This window comes from Vicugna pacos, unplaced genomic scaffold (assembly GCF_048564905.1).
Source record: "Vicugna pacos unplaced genomic scaffold, VicPac4 scaffold_13, whole genome shotgun sequence".
Taxonomy (NCBI): Eukaryota; Metazoa; Chordata; class Mammalia; order Artiodactyla; family Camelidae; genus Vicugna; species Vicugna pacos.
Window position 1 is genome coordinate 4,590,806 of NW_027328734.1, and position 13,600 is coordinate 4,604,405.

Sequence of the window (13,600 nt, forward strand, 5' to 3'; positions counted from 1 at the left end):
GCTCAGGTATCCTGATTTTGGGGAGGCTCCTCCAAATGACAGCAGCGCCTGGGTTCTAAAAGAATCACTTAGCTTGTCTTCCCTGATGGAATGCCTAGGCTGGAGAGTGGGGGAAAGTGGGGGTTGGGCTCTAAACCAAGTATAAGCGAGAGCCTATGCATGGGATGTGGGTTTTTAACCTACAACCCACAACCATGGAATAAATGTGCCCCCTGAAAGATGCTTTGACTGTTTCCCTACATCCAGCACACACGCGAAGAATTGTTCTGTTATTCTGAGTGTGGGGAGGTTCCTCAAACTGACAGCAGCACCTGGGTTCTATTAGTATCCCTTAGTTTCTGTTCCCTGAGTGTTCCTTTAGGCCAGGCCATGAGGGAAAGCTGGGGGTTGGGCTTGGAGGCCAAGTAGCAGTGAGTGCCCCCTGATCCACTGGGGAAGTACTTAGAGGACTTCTCCCTAAACGGAACACCTTTTCCTCCATTCATCTGGGTGCAGTGGGGCTGCACATCTCTCCCACACCTAAGAATGTGTTCTGGAATTCTGAGTGCAGGGAAGTTCCTCCAACTGACAGCAGCGCCTGGGTTCTAATTGAATCCCTTTGCTTGTCTACCCTGATGGAAAGCCTAGGCGGGAGTACGGGGCAAAGTGTGGTTTGGGCTCCGAAACCAAGTATTTGCGATGACCTCTCTATGGTTTGTGGAGGTGTTTAAACTACATCCCTAACCTGGGAACACCTGTGCCCCCATAAAGATCCGTGGAGTCTGTTTCCACACCTCCAGCACACACACGAATACTTGCACAGTTATCCTGAGGGTGGGCAGCCTCCTCCAACTGAGAGCAGGGCCTAGGTTCTTATAAAATCACTTAACTTGTCTACCCTGTTTGGTTGCCTGATACGGAGTGCTGCGGAAAGTGTGGGTTGGGCTCTAAATCCAAGTATTAGCGAGTGCTTCTCCATGGGATTTGGAGTTTATTAACCAAAAACCCACAAAATGGGAATATCTGTGCTCCTTGAAGAAAGCGTGGACTCTGTTTCCCCACCACCAGAACACACATGAAGAATTTTTCTGCTATCCTGAGTGTGGGCTGGCAATTTCAGGTGACAGAAGTGGCTGGGTTCTAATAGAATCCCTTAGTTTGTAACCCCTTAGTGTTTCCCTAGGACTGACTCTGAGAGAAAGCTGGGGGTGGGGCTTCGAGGCCAAATAGTAGCCAGAGACCCCGATGGACTGAGGAAGTATTTAGATGAATTCTCCATAAAGGGAAACACCTGAGCACCCATTCATCTGGGTGGAGTGTGACTTCAAATCTCCCCACCACACAAGGTTGGGTTCCAGTATCCTGAGGGTGGGGTAGTTCCTCCAACTTACATCAGCGTCTTGGATTTAATAGAATCGCTTTGCTTGTCTTCCAGGATGGTTTGCCTAGGCCAGTGTGTGGTTGAAAGTGGGATTTGGGATCTAAATCTAAGTATTAGCGAGTGCCTCTCCATGGACAGTGGAGATGTTTAAACTACAACCCACAACTTGGGAATTACTGTGACCCTTGAAAATGCGTGTGCTGTTTCCCCACGTCCAGCACACACAGGAAGAAGTGTTCTGGGGTTCTGAGTGTGGGGAGGTTCCTCCAACAGACAGCAGCACCTGGGTTTTAATAGAATCCCTTAGTTTGACTTCCCTAAGTGTTTTCCTAGGCCTAGCAGTAAGCGATGGTGGGGGATGGGCTCTAAAGCCAAGTATTAGCGAGTGCATCTCTGTGGGTAGTGGAGGGTTTTAAACTACTTCCCCAACCTTGCAACACCTGTGCCCCTTAAAGATGCGTGGATTCTGTTTCCCCACCTCCAGCACACACACGGAGACGTGCTCAGGTATCCTGATTGTGGGGAGGCTCCTCCAAATGACAGCAGCGCCTGGGTTCTAAAAGAATCCCTTAGCTTGTCATCCCTGATGGCATGCCTAGGCTGGAGAGTGGGGGAAAGTGGGGGTTGGGCTCTAAACCAAGTATTAGCGAGAGCCTATCCATGGGATGTGGGTTTTTAACCTACAACCCACAACCATGGAATAAATGTGCCCCCTAATTGATGCTTTGACTCTTTCCCTACATCCAGCACACACGTGAAGAAGTGTTCTGGTATTCTGAGTGTGGGGAAGTTCCTGAAACTGACAGCAGCACCTGGGTTCTATTAGTATCCATTAGCTTCTGTTCCCTGAGTGTACCTTTAGGCCAGGCCAGGAGGGAAAGCTGGAGGATGGGCTTGGAGGCCAAGTAGCAGTGCGTGCCCCCTGATCCACTGAGGAAGTACTTAGAGGACTTCTCCCTAAACGGAACACCTTTTCCTAGATTCATCTGGGTGGAGTGGGGCTACACAACTCTCCCACACCTAAGAATGTGTTCTGGAATTCTGAGTGCAGGGAAGTTCCTCCAACTGACAGCAGCTCCTGGTTTCTAATTGAATCCCTTTGCTTGTCTTCCCTGATGGAAAGCCTAGGCGGGAGTGCGGGGGAAAGTGTGGTTTGGTCTCCGAAACCAAGTATTTGCGATGACCTCTCTATGGTTTGTGGAGGTGTTTAAACTACATCCCAAACCTGGGAATACTTGTGCCCCCATAAATATGCTTGGAGTCTTTTACCACAACTCCAGCACACACACGAACACTTCCACAGTTATCCTGAGAGTGGGCAGCTTCCTCCAACTGAGAGCAGGGCCATGGTTCTTATAAAATCGCTTAACTTGTCTACCCTGTTTGTTTGCCTGATACGGAGTGCTGGAGAAAGGGTGGGTTGGGCTCTAAATCCAAGTATTAGCGAGTGCTTCTCCAAGGGATTTGGAGGTTATTAACCCAAAACCAACAACATGGGAATACCTGTGCTCCTTTAAAAAAGCTTGGACTCTGTATCCCCACCACCAGAACACACATGAAGAAGTTTTCTGCTATCCTGAATGTGGGCTGGCAATTTCAGGTGACAGAAGTGGCTGGGTTCTAATAGAATCCCTTAGTTTGTAATCCCTGAGTGTTTCACTAGGACTGATTCTGAGAGAAACCTGGGGGTTTGGCTTTGAGGCCAAATAGTCGCGAGTGTCCCCGATGGACTGAGGAAGTATTTAGATGAATTCTCCATGAAGGGAAACACCGGAGCACCCATTCATCTGCGTGGAGTGGGGCTTCAAATTTCCCCACCACACAAGGTTGGGTTCCAGTATCCTGAGGTTGGGGTAGTTCCTCCAACTGACATCAGCGTCTTGGTTTAAATAGAATCCATTTGCTTGTCTTCCCTGATGGTTTGCCTAGGCCAGTGTGTGGTTGAAAGTGGGATTTGGGATTTAAAACTAAGTATAAGCGTGTGCCTCTCCATGAGCAGTGGAGAGGTTTAAACTACAACCCACAACTTGGGAATTACTGTGACCCCTGAAAAATGCGTGTGCTCTTTCCCCACGTCCAGTACACACAGGACGAAGTGTTCTGGGGTTCTGAGTGTGGGGAGGTTCCTCCAACAGACAGCAGCACCTGGGTTTTAATAGAATCCCTTAGCTTGACTTCCCTAAGTGTTTTCCTAGGCCTAGCAGTAAGCGATGGTGGGGGATGGGCTCTTAAACCAAGTATTAGCGAGTGCATCTCTGTGGGTAGTGGAGGGTTTTAAACTACTTCCCCAAACTTGGAACACCTGTGCCCCATAAAGATGCGTGGAATCCGTTTCCCCACCTCCAGCACACACACGGAGACGTGCTCAGGTATCCTGATAGTGTGGAGGATCCTCCAAAAGACAGCAGCGCCTGGGTTCTAAAAGAATCCCTTAGCTAGTCTTCCCTGATGGCATGCCTAGGCTGGAGAGTGGGGGAAAGTGGGGGTTGGGCTCTAAACCAAGTATTAGCGAGAGCCTATCCATGAGATGTGGGTTTTTAACCTAGAATCCACAACCATGGAATAAATGTGCCCCCTGAAAGATGCTTTGACTGTTTCCCTACATCCAGCACACACGCTAAGAATTGTTCTGGTATTCTGAGTGCGTGGAGGTTCCTCAAACTGACAGCAGCACCTGGGTTCTATTAGTATCCCTTAGCTTCTGTTCCCTGAGTGTTTCTTTAGGCCAGGCCATGAGGGAAAGCTGGGGTTTGGGCTTGGAGGCCAAGTAGCAGTGAGTGCCCCCTGATCCACTGAGGAACTACTTAGAGGACTTCTCCCTAAACGGAACACCTTTTCCTCCATTCATCTGGGTGTAGTGGGGCTGCACATCTCTCCCACACCTTAGAATGTGTTCTGGAATTGTGAGTGCAGGGAACTTCCTCCAACTGACAGCAGTGCCTGTTTTCGAATTGAATCCCTTTGCTTGTCTTCCCTGATGGAAAGACTAGGCGGGAGTGCAGGGGAAAGTGTGGTTTAGGCTCCGAAACCAAGTTTTTGCGATGACCTCTCTATGGTTTGTGGAGGTGTTTAAAATACATCCCTAAACTGGGAACACCTGTGCCCCCATAAAGATCCGTGGAGTCTGTTTCCACACCTCCAGCACACACACGAACACTTACCCAGTTATCCTGAGAGTGGGCAGCCTCCTCCAACTGAGAGCAGGGCCTTGGTTCTTATAAAATCGCTTAACTTGTCTTCCCTGTTGGGTTCCCTGATACGGAGTGCTGGAGAAAGGGTGGGTTGGGCTCTAAATCCAAGTATTAGCGAGTGCTTCTCCAAGTGATTTGGAATTTATTAACCAAAAACCCACAACGTGGGAATACCCGTGCTCTTTGAAAAAAGCATGGACTCTGTATCCCCACCACCAGAACACACATGAAGAAGTTTTCTGCTATCCTGAGTGTGGGCTGGCAATTTCTGGTGACAGAAGCGGCTGGGTTCAAATAGAATCCCTTAGCTTGTAATCCCTGAGTGTTTCCCTAGGACTGACTCAGAGAGAAACCTGGGGGTTGGGCTTTGAGGCCAAATAGTAGCGAGTGTCGCCGATGGACTGAGGAAGTATTTAGATGAATTCTCCATAAATGGAAACACCTGAGCACCCATTCATCTGCGTGGAGTGGGGCTTCAAATCTCTCCACGAGACAAGTTGGGTTCCAGTATCCTGAGGGTGGGGTAGTTCCTCCAACTGACATCAGCGTCTTGGTTTTAATAGAATCCCTTTGCTTGTCTTCCCTGATGGTTTGCCTAGGCCAGTGTGTGGTTGAAAGTGGGATTTGAGATATAAAACTAAGTATTAGCGTGTGCCTCTCCATGGGTAGTGGAGATGTTTAAACTACAACCCACAACTTAGGAATTACTGTGACCCCTGAAAAATGCGTGTGCTTTTTCCCCACGTCCAGCACACACAGGAAGAAGTGTTCTAGGGTTCTGAGTGTGGGGAGGTTCCTCCAACAGACAGCGGCACCTGGGTTTTAATAGAATCCCTTAGCTTGACTTCCCTAAGTGTTTTCCTAGGCCTAGTAGTAAGCGATGGTGGGGGATGGACTCTAAATCCAAGTATTAGCGAGTGCATCTCTGTGGGTAGTGGAGGGTTTTAAACTACTTCCCCAACCTTGGAACACCTGTGCCCCATAAAGATGCGTGGAATCTGTTTCCCCACCTCCAGCACACACACATAGGCGAGCTCAGGGATCCTGATTGTTGGGAGGTTCCTCCAAATGACAGCAGCGCCTGGGTTCTAATAGAATCCCTTAGCTTGTTTTCCCTGATGTCATGCCTAGGCTGGAGAGTGGGGGAAAGTGGGGGTTGGGCTCTAAACCAAGTATTAGCGAGAGCCTATTCATGGCATGTGGGTTTTTAACCTACAACCCAAAACCATGGAATAAATGTGCCCCCTGAAATATGCTTTGACTGTTTCATTACATCCAGCACACACGCGAAGAAGTGTTCTGGTATTCTGAGTGTGGGGGAGTTCCTCAAACTGACAGCAGCACCTGGGTCCTTTTAGAATCCCTTATCTTCTATTCCCTGAGTGTACCTTTAGGCCAGGCCAGGAGGGAAAGCTGGGGGATGGGCTTAGAGGACAAGTAGCAGTGCGTGCCCCCTGATCCACTGAGGAAGTACTTAGAGGACTTCTCCCTAAACGGAACACCTTTTCCTAGATTCATCTGTGTGGAGTGGGGCTACACATCTCTCCCACACCTAAGAATGTGTTCTGGAATTCTGAGTGCAGGGAAGTTCCTCCAACTGACAGCAGCTCCTGGGTTCTAATTGAATCTCTTTGCTTGTCTTCCCTGATGGAAACCCTAGGCGGGAGTGCGGGGGAAAGTGTGGTTTGGGCTCCGAAACCAAGTATTAGCGATGACCTCTCTATGGTTTGTGGAGGTTTTTAAACTACATCCCAAACCTGGGAATACTTGTGCCCCCATAAAGATACTTGGAGTCTTTTACCACACCTCCAGCACACACACGAACACTTGCACAGTTATCCTGAGGGTGGGCAGCCTCCTCCAACTGAGAGCAGGGCCTTGGTTCTTATAAAATCGCTTAACTTGTCTACCCTGTTTGGTTGCCTGATAAGGAGTGCTGCGGAAAGTGTGGCTTGGGCTCTAAATCCAAGTATTAGCGAGTGCTTCTCCATGGGGTTTGGAGGTTATTAACCCAAAACCCACAACATGGGATTACCTGTGCTCCTTTAAAAGAGCATGGACTCTGTATCCCCACCACCAGAACACACATGAAGAAGTTTTCTGCTATCCTGAGTGTGGGCTGGCAAATTCAGGTGACAGAAATGGCTGGGTTCTAATAGAATCCCTTAGTTTGTAATCCCTGAGTGTTTCCTTAGGACTGATTCTGAGAGAAACCTGGGGGTTTGGCTTTGAGGCCAAATAGTCGCGAGTGTCCCCGATGGACTGAGGAAGTATTTAGATGAATTCTCCATAAAGGGAAACACCAGAGAACCCATTCATCTTCGTGGAATGGGGCTTCAAATTTCCCCACCACACAAGGTTGGGTTCCAGTATCCTGAGGGTGGGGTAGTTCCTCCAACTGACATCAGCGTCTTGGTTTTAATAGAATCCTTTTGCTTGTCTTCCCTGATTGTTTGCCTAGGCCAGTGTGTGGTTGAAAGTGGGATTTGGGATCTAAAACTAAGTATTAGCGTGTGCCTCTCCATGTGTAGTGGAGATGTTTAAACTACAACAACAACTTGGGAATTACTGTGACCCCTTGAAAATGCGTGTGCTGTTTCCACACGTCCAGCACACACAGGAAGAAGTGTTCTGGGGTTCTGGGTGTGGGGAGGTTCCTCCAACAGACAGCAGCACCTGGGTTTTACTAGAAACCCTTTGCTTGACTTCCCTAATGTATTCCTAGGCCTAGCAGTAAGCGATGGTAGGGGAAGGGCTCTAAAGCCAAGTATAAGCGTGTGCATCTCTGTGGGTAGTGGGGGGTTTTAAACTACTTCCCCAACCTTGGATCACCTGTGCCCCATAAAGATGCGTGGAATCCGTTTCCCCACCTCCAGCACACACACGGAGACGTGCTCAGGTATCCTGATTGTGGGGAGGCTCCTCCAAATGACAGCAGCGCCTGGGTTCTAAAAGAATCCCTTAGCTTGTCTTCCCTGATGGCATGCCTAGGCTGGAGAGTGGGGGAAAGTGGGGGTTGGGCTCTAAACCAACTATTAGCGAGAGCCTATCCATGGGATGTGGGTTTTTAACCTACAACCCACAACCATGGAAAAAATGTGCCCCCTGAAAGATGCTTTGACTGTTTCCCTAAATCCAGCACACACGCGAAGATGTTTTCTGGTATTCTGAGTGTGGGGGAGTTCCTCAAACTGACAGCAGCACCTGGGTTCTATTAGTATCCCTTAGCTTCTGTTCCCTGAGTGTTCCTTTAGGCCAGGCCATGAGGGAAAGCTGGGGGTTGGGCTTGGAGGCCAAGTAGCAGTGAGTGCCCCCTGATCCACTGAGGAAGTACTTAGAGGACTTCTCCCTAAACGGAACACCTTTTCCTCCATTCATCTGGGTGCATTGGGGCTGCACAACTCTCCCACACCTAAGAATGTGTTCTGGAATTCTGAGTGCAGGGAAGTTCCTCCAACTGACAGCAGCGCCTGGGTTCTAATTGAATCCCTTTGCTTGTCTTCCCTGATGGAAAGCCTAGGCGGGAGTGCGGGGGAAAGTGTGGTTTGGGCTCCGAAACCAAGTATTTGCGATAACTTCTCTATGGTTTGTGGAGTTGTTTAAACTACATCCCTAACCTGGGAACACCTGTGCCCCCATAAAGATCCGTGGAGTCTGTTTCCACACCTCCAGCACACACACGAACACTTGCACAGTTATCCTGAGAGTGGGCAGCCTCCTCCAACTGAGAGCAGGGCCTTGGTTCTTATAAAATCGCTTAACTTCTCTACCCTGTTTGGTTGCCTGATACGGAGTGCTGGAGAAAGGGTGGGTTGGGCTCTAAATCCAAGTATTAGCGAGTGCTTCTCCAAGTGATTTGGAGGATATTAACCAAAAACCCACAACATGTGAATAACCGTGCTCCTTGAAAAAAGCATGGACTCTGTATCCCCACCACCAGAACACACATTAAGAAGTTTTCTGCTATCCTGAGTGTGGGCTGGCAATTTCAGGTGACAGAAGCGGCTGGGTTCTAATAGAATCCCTTAGCTTGTAATCCCTGAGTGTTTCCCTAGGACTGACCCAGAGAGAAACCTGGGGGTTGGGATTTGAGGCCAAATAGTAGCGAGTGTCCCCGATGTACTGAGGAAGTATTTAGATGAATTATCCATAAATGGAAACACCTGAGCACCCATTCATCTGCGTGGAGTGGGGCTTCAAATCTCCCCACCACACAAGGTTGGGTTCCAGTATGCTGAGGGTGGGGTAGTTCCTCCAACTTACATCAGCGTCTTGGTTTTAATAGAATCCTTTTGCTTGTCTTCCCGGATGGTTTGCCTAGGCCATTGTGTGGTTGAAAGTGGGATTTGGGATCTAAAACTTAGTATTAGCGTGTGCCTCTCCATGGGTAGTGGAGATGTTTAAACTACAACCCACAACTTGGGAATTACTGTGACCCCTGGAAAATGCGTGTGCTGTTTCCCCACGTCCAGCACACACAGGAAGAAGTGTTCTGGGGTTCTGGGTATGGGGAGGTTCTTCCAACAGACAGCAGCACCTGGGTTTTACTAGAATCCCTTAGTTTGACTACCTTAAGTGTTTTCCTAGGCCTAGCAGTAAGCGATGGTGGGGGATGGGCTCTTAAGCCAAGTATTAGCGAGTGCATCTCTGTGGGTAGTGGAGGGTTTTAAACTACTTCCCCAACCTTGGAACACCTGTGCCCCATAAAGATGCGTGGATTTTGTTTCCCCACCTCCAGCACACACACGGAGACGTGCTCACGTATCCTGATTGTGGGGAGGCTCCTCCAAATGACAGCAGCGCCTGGGTTCTAAAAGAATCCCTTAGCTTGTCTTCCCTGATGGCATGCCTAGGCTGGAGAGTGGGGGAAAGTGGGGGTTGGGCTCTTAACCAAGTATTCGCGAGAGCCTATCCATTGGATGTGGGTTTTTAACCTACAACCCACAACCATGGAATAAATGTGCCCCCTGAAAGATGCTTTGACTGTTTCCCTACATCCAGCACACACGCGAAGAAGTGTTCTGGTATTCTGAGTGTGGGGGAGTTCCTCAAACTGACAGCAGCACCTGGGTTCTATTAGTATCCCTTACCTTCTGTTCCCTTAGTGTTCCTTTAGGCCAGGGCATGAGGGAAAGCTGGGGGTTGGGCTTTGAGGCCAAGTAGCAGTGAGTGCCCCCTGATCCACTGAGGAAGTACTTAGAGGACTTCTCCCTAAACGGAACACCTTTTCCTCCATTCATCTGGGTGCAGTGGGGCTGCACATCTCTCCCACACCTAAGAATGTGTTCTGGAATTCTGAGTGCAGGGAAGTTCCTCCAACTGAAAGCAGCGCCTGGGTTCTAATTGAATCCCTTTGCTTGTCTTCCCTGATGGAAAGCCTAGGCGGGAGTGCGGGGGAAAGTGTAGTTTGGGCTCCGAAACCAAGTATTTGCGATGACCTCTCTATGGTTTGTGGAGGTGTTTAAACTACATCCCTAACCTGGGAACACCTGTGCCCCCATAAAGATCCGTGGAGTCTGTTTCCACACCTCCAGCACACACACGAACACTTGCCCAGTTATCCTGAGAGTGGGCAGCCTCCTCCAACTGAGAGCAGGGCTTTGGTTCTTATAAAATCGCTTAACTTGTCTACCCTGTTTGGTTGCCTGATACGGAGTGCTGCGGAAAGTGTGGCTTGGGCTCTAAATCCAAGTATTAGCGAGTGCTTCTCCATGGGGTTTGGAGGTTTTAAACACAAAACCCACAACATGGGAATACCTGTGCTCCTTTAAAAAAGCATGGACTATGTATCCCCACCACCAGAACACACATGAAGAAGTTTTCTGCTATCCTGAGAGTGGGCTGGCAATTTCAGGTGACAGAAGTGGCTGGGTTCTAATAGAATCCCTTAGTTTGTAATCCCTGAGTGTTTCACTAGGACTGATTCTGAGAGAAACCTGGGGGTTTGGCTTTGAGGCCAAATGGTCGCGAGTGTCCCCGATGGACTGAGGAAGTATTTAGATGAATTCTCCATAAAGGGAAACACCGGAGCACCCATTCATCTGCGTGGAGTGGAGCTTCAAATTTCCCCACCACACAAGGTTGGGTTCCAGTATCCTGAGGGTGGGGTAGTTCTTCCAACTGACATCAGCCTCTTGGTTTAAATAGAATCCTTTTGCTTGTCTTCCCTGATGGATTGCCTAGGCCAGTGTGTGGTTGAAAGTGGGATTTGGGATTTAAAACTAAGTATTAGCGTGTGCCTCTCCATGAGCAGTGGAGAGGTTTAAACTACAACCCACAACTTGGGAATTACTGTGACCCCTGAAAAATGCGTGTGCTCTTTCCCCACGTCCAGTACACACAGGACGAAGTGTTCTGGGGTTCTGAGTGTGGGGAGGTTCCTCCAACAGACAGCAGCACCTGGGATTTAATAGAATCCCTTAGCTTGACTTCCCTAAGTGTTTTCCTAGGCCTAGCAGTAAAAGATGGTGGGGGATGGGCTCTAAAACCAAGTATTAGCGAGTGCATCTCTGTGGGTAGTGGAGGGTTTTAAACTACTTCCCCAACCTTGGAACACCTGTGCCCCATAAAGATGCGTGGAATCCGTTTCCCCACCTCCAGCACACACACGGAGAAGTGCTCAGGTATCCTGATTGTGGGGAGGATCCTCCAAAAGACAGCAGCGCCTGGGTTCTAAAAGAATCACTTAGCTAGTCTTCCCTGATGGCATGCCTAGGCTGGAGAGTGGGGGAAAGTGGGGGTTGGGCTCTAAACCATGTATTAGCGAGAGCCTATCCATGAGATGTGGGTTTTTAACCTAGAATCCACAACCATGGAATAAATGTGCCCCCTGAAAGATGCTTTGACTGTTTCCCTACATCCAGCACCCACGCGAAGAAGTGTTCTGGTATTCTGAGTGCGTGGAGGTTCCTCAAACTGGCAGCAGCACCTGGGTTCTATTATTATCCCTTAGCTTCTGTTCCCTGAGTGTTCCTTTAGGCCAGGCCATGAGGGAAATCTGGGGGTTGGGCTTGGAGGCCAAGTAGCAGTGAGTGCCCCCTGATCCACTGAGGAAGTACTTAGAGGACTTCTCCCTAAACGGAACACCTTTTCCTCCATTCATCTGGGTGCAGTGGGGCTGCACATCTCTCCCACACCTAAGAATGTGTTCTGGAATTCTGAGTGCAGGGAAGTTCCTCCAACTGACAGCAGCGCCTGGGTTCTAATTGAATCCCTTTGCTTGTCTTCCCTGATGGAAAGACTAGGCGGGAGTGCGGGGGAAAGTTTGGTTTAGGCTCCGAAACCAAGTATTTGCGATGAACTCTCTATGGTTTGTGGAGGTGTTTAAAATACATCCCTAACCTGGGAACACCTGTGCCCCCATAAAGATCCGTGGAGTCTGTTTCTACACCTCCAGCACACACACGAACACTTGCCCAGTTATCCTGAGAGTGGGCAGCCTCCTCCAACTGAGAGCAGGGCCTTGGTTCTTATAAAATCGCTTAACTTGTCTACCCTGTTTGGTTCCCTGATACGGAGTGCTGGAGAAAGGGTGGGTTGGGCTCTAAATCCAAGTATTAGCGAGTGCTTCTCCAAGAGATTTGGAGGTTATTAACCAAAAACCCACAACATGGGAATACCCGTGCTCTTTGAAAAAAGCATGGACTCTGTATTCCCACCACCAGAACACACATGAAGAAGTTTTCTGCTATCCTGAGTGTGGGCTGGCAATTTCAGGTGACAGAAGCGGCTGGGTTCTAATAGAATCCCTTAGCTTGTAATCCCTGAGTGTTTCCCTAGGACTGACTCAGAAAGACACCTGGGGGTTTGGCTTTGAGGCCAAATAGTAGCGAGTGTCCCCGATGGACTGAGGAAGTATTTAGATGAATTCTCCATAAATGGAAACACCTGAGCACCCATTCATCTGCGTGGAGTGGGGCTTCAAATCTCCCCACCACACAAGGTTGGGTTCCAGTATCCTGAGGGTGGGGTAGTTCCTCCAACTGACATCAGCGTCTTGGTTTTAATAGAATCCTTTTGCTTGTCTTCCCTGATGGTTTGCCTTGGCCAGTGTGTGGTTGAAAGTGGGATTTGGGATCTAAACTAATTATTAGCGTGTGCTTCTCCATGTGTAGTGGAGATGTTTAAACTACAACCCACAACTTGGGAATTACTGTGACCCCTTGAAAATGCGTGTGGTGTTTCCACACGTCCAGCACACACAGGAAGAATTGTTCTGGGGTTCTGGGTGTGGGGAGGTTCCTCGAACAGACAGCAGAACCTGGGTTTCACTAGAATCCCTTAGCTTGACTTCCCTAATGTTTTCCTAGACCTAGCAGTAAGCGATGGTGGGGGATGGGCTCTAAAGCCAAGTATTAGCGAGTGCATCTCTGTGGGTATTGGGGGGTTTTAAACTACTTCCCTTACCTTGGAACACCTGTGCCCCATAAAGATGCGTGGAATCCGTTTCCCCACCTCCAGCACACACACGGAGACGTGCTCAGGTATCCTGATTGTGGGGAGGCTCCTCCAAATGACAGCAGCGCCTGGGTTCTAAAAGAATCACTTAGCTTGTCTTCCCTGATGGCATGCCTAGGCTGGAGAGTGGGGGAAAGTGGGGGTTGGGCTCTAAACCAAGTATTAGCGAGAGCCTATCCATGGGATGTGGGTTTTTAACCTACAACCCACAACCATGGAAAAAATGTGCCCCCTGAATGATGCTTTGACTGTTTCCCTACATCCAGCACACACGTGAAGAAGTGTTCTGGTATTCTGAGTGTGGGGAAGTTCCTCAAACTGACAGCAGCACCTGGGTTCTATTAGTATCCCTTAGCTTCTGTTCCCTGAGTGTTCCTTTAGGCCAGGCCATGAGGGAAAGCTGGGGGTTGGGCTTGGAGTCCAAGTAGCAGTGAGTGCCCCCTGATCCATTGAGGAAGTACTTAGAGGACTTCTCCCTAAACGGAACACCTTTTCCTCCACTCATCTGAGTGGATTGGGGCTGCACATCTCTCCCACACCTAAGAATGTGTTCTGGAATTCTGAGTGCAGGGAAGTACCTCCAACTGACAGC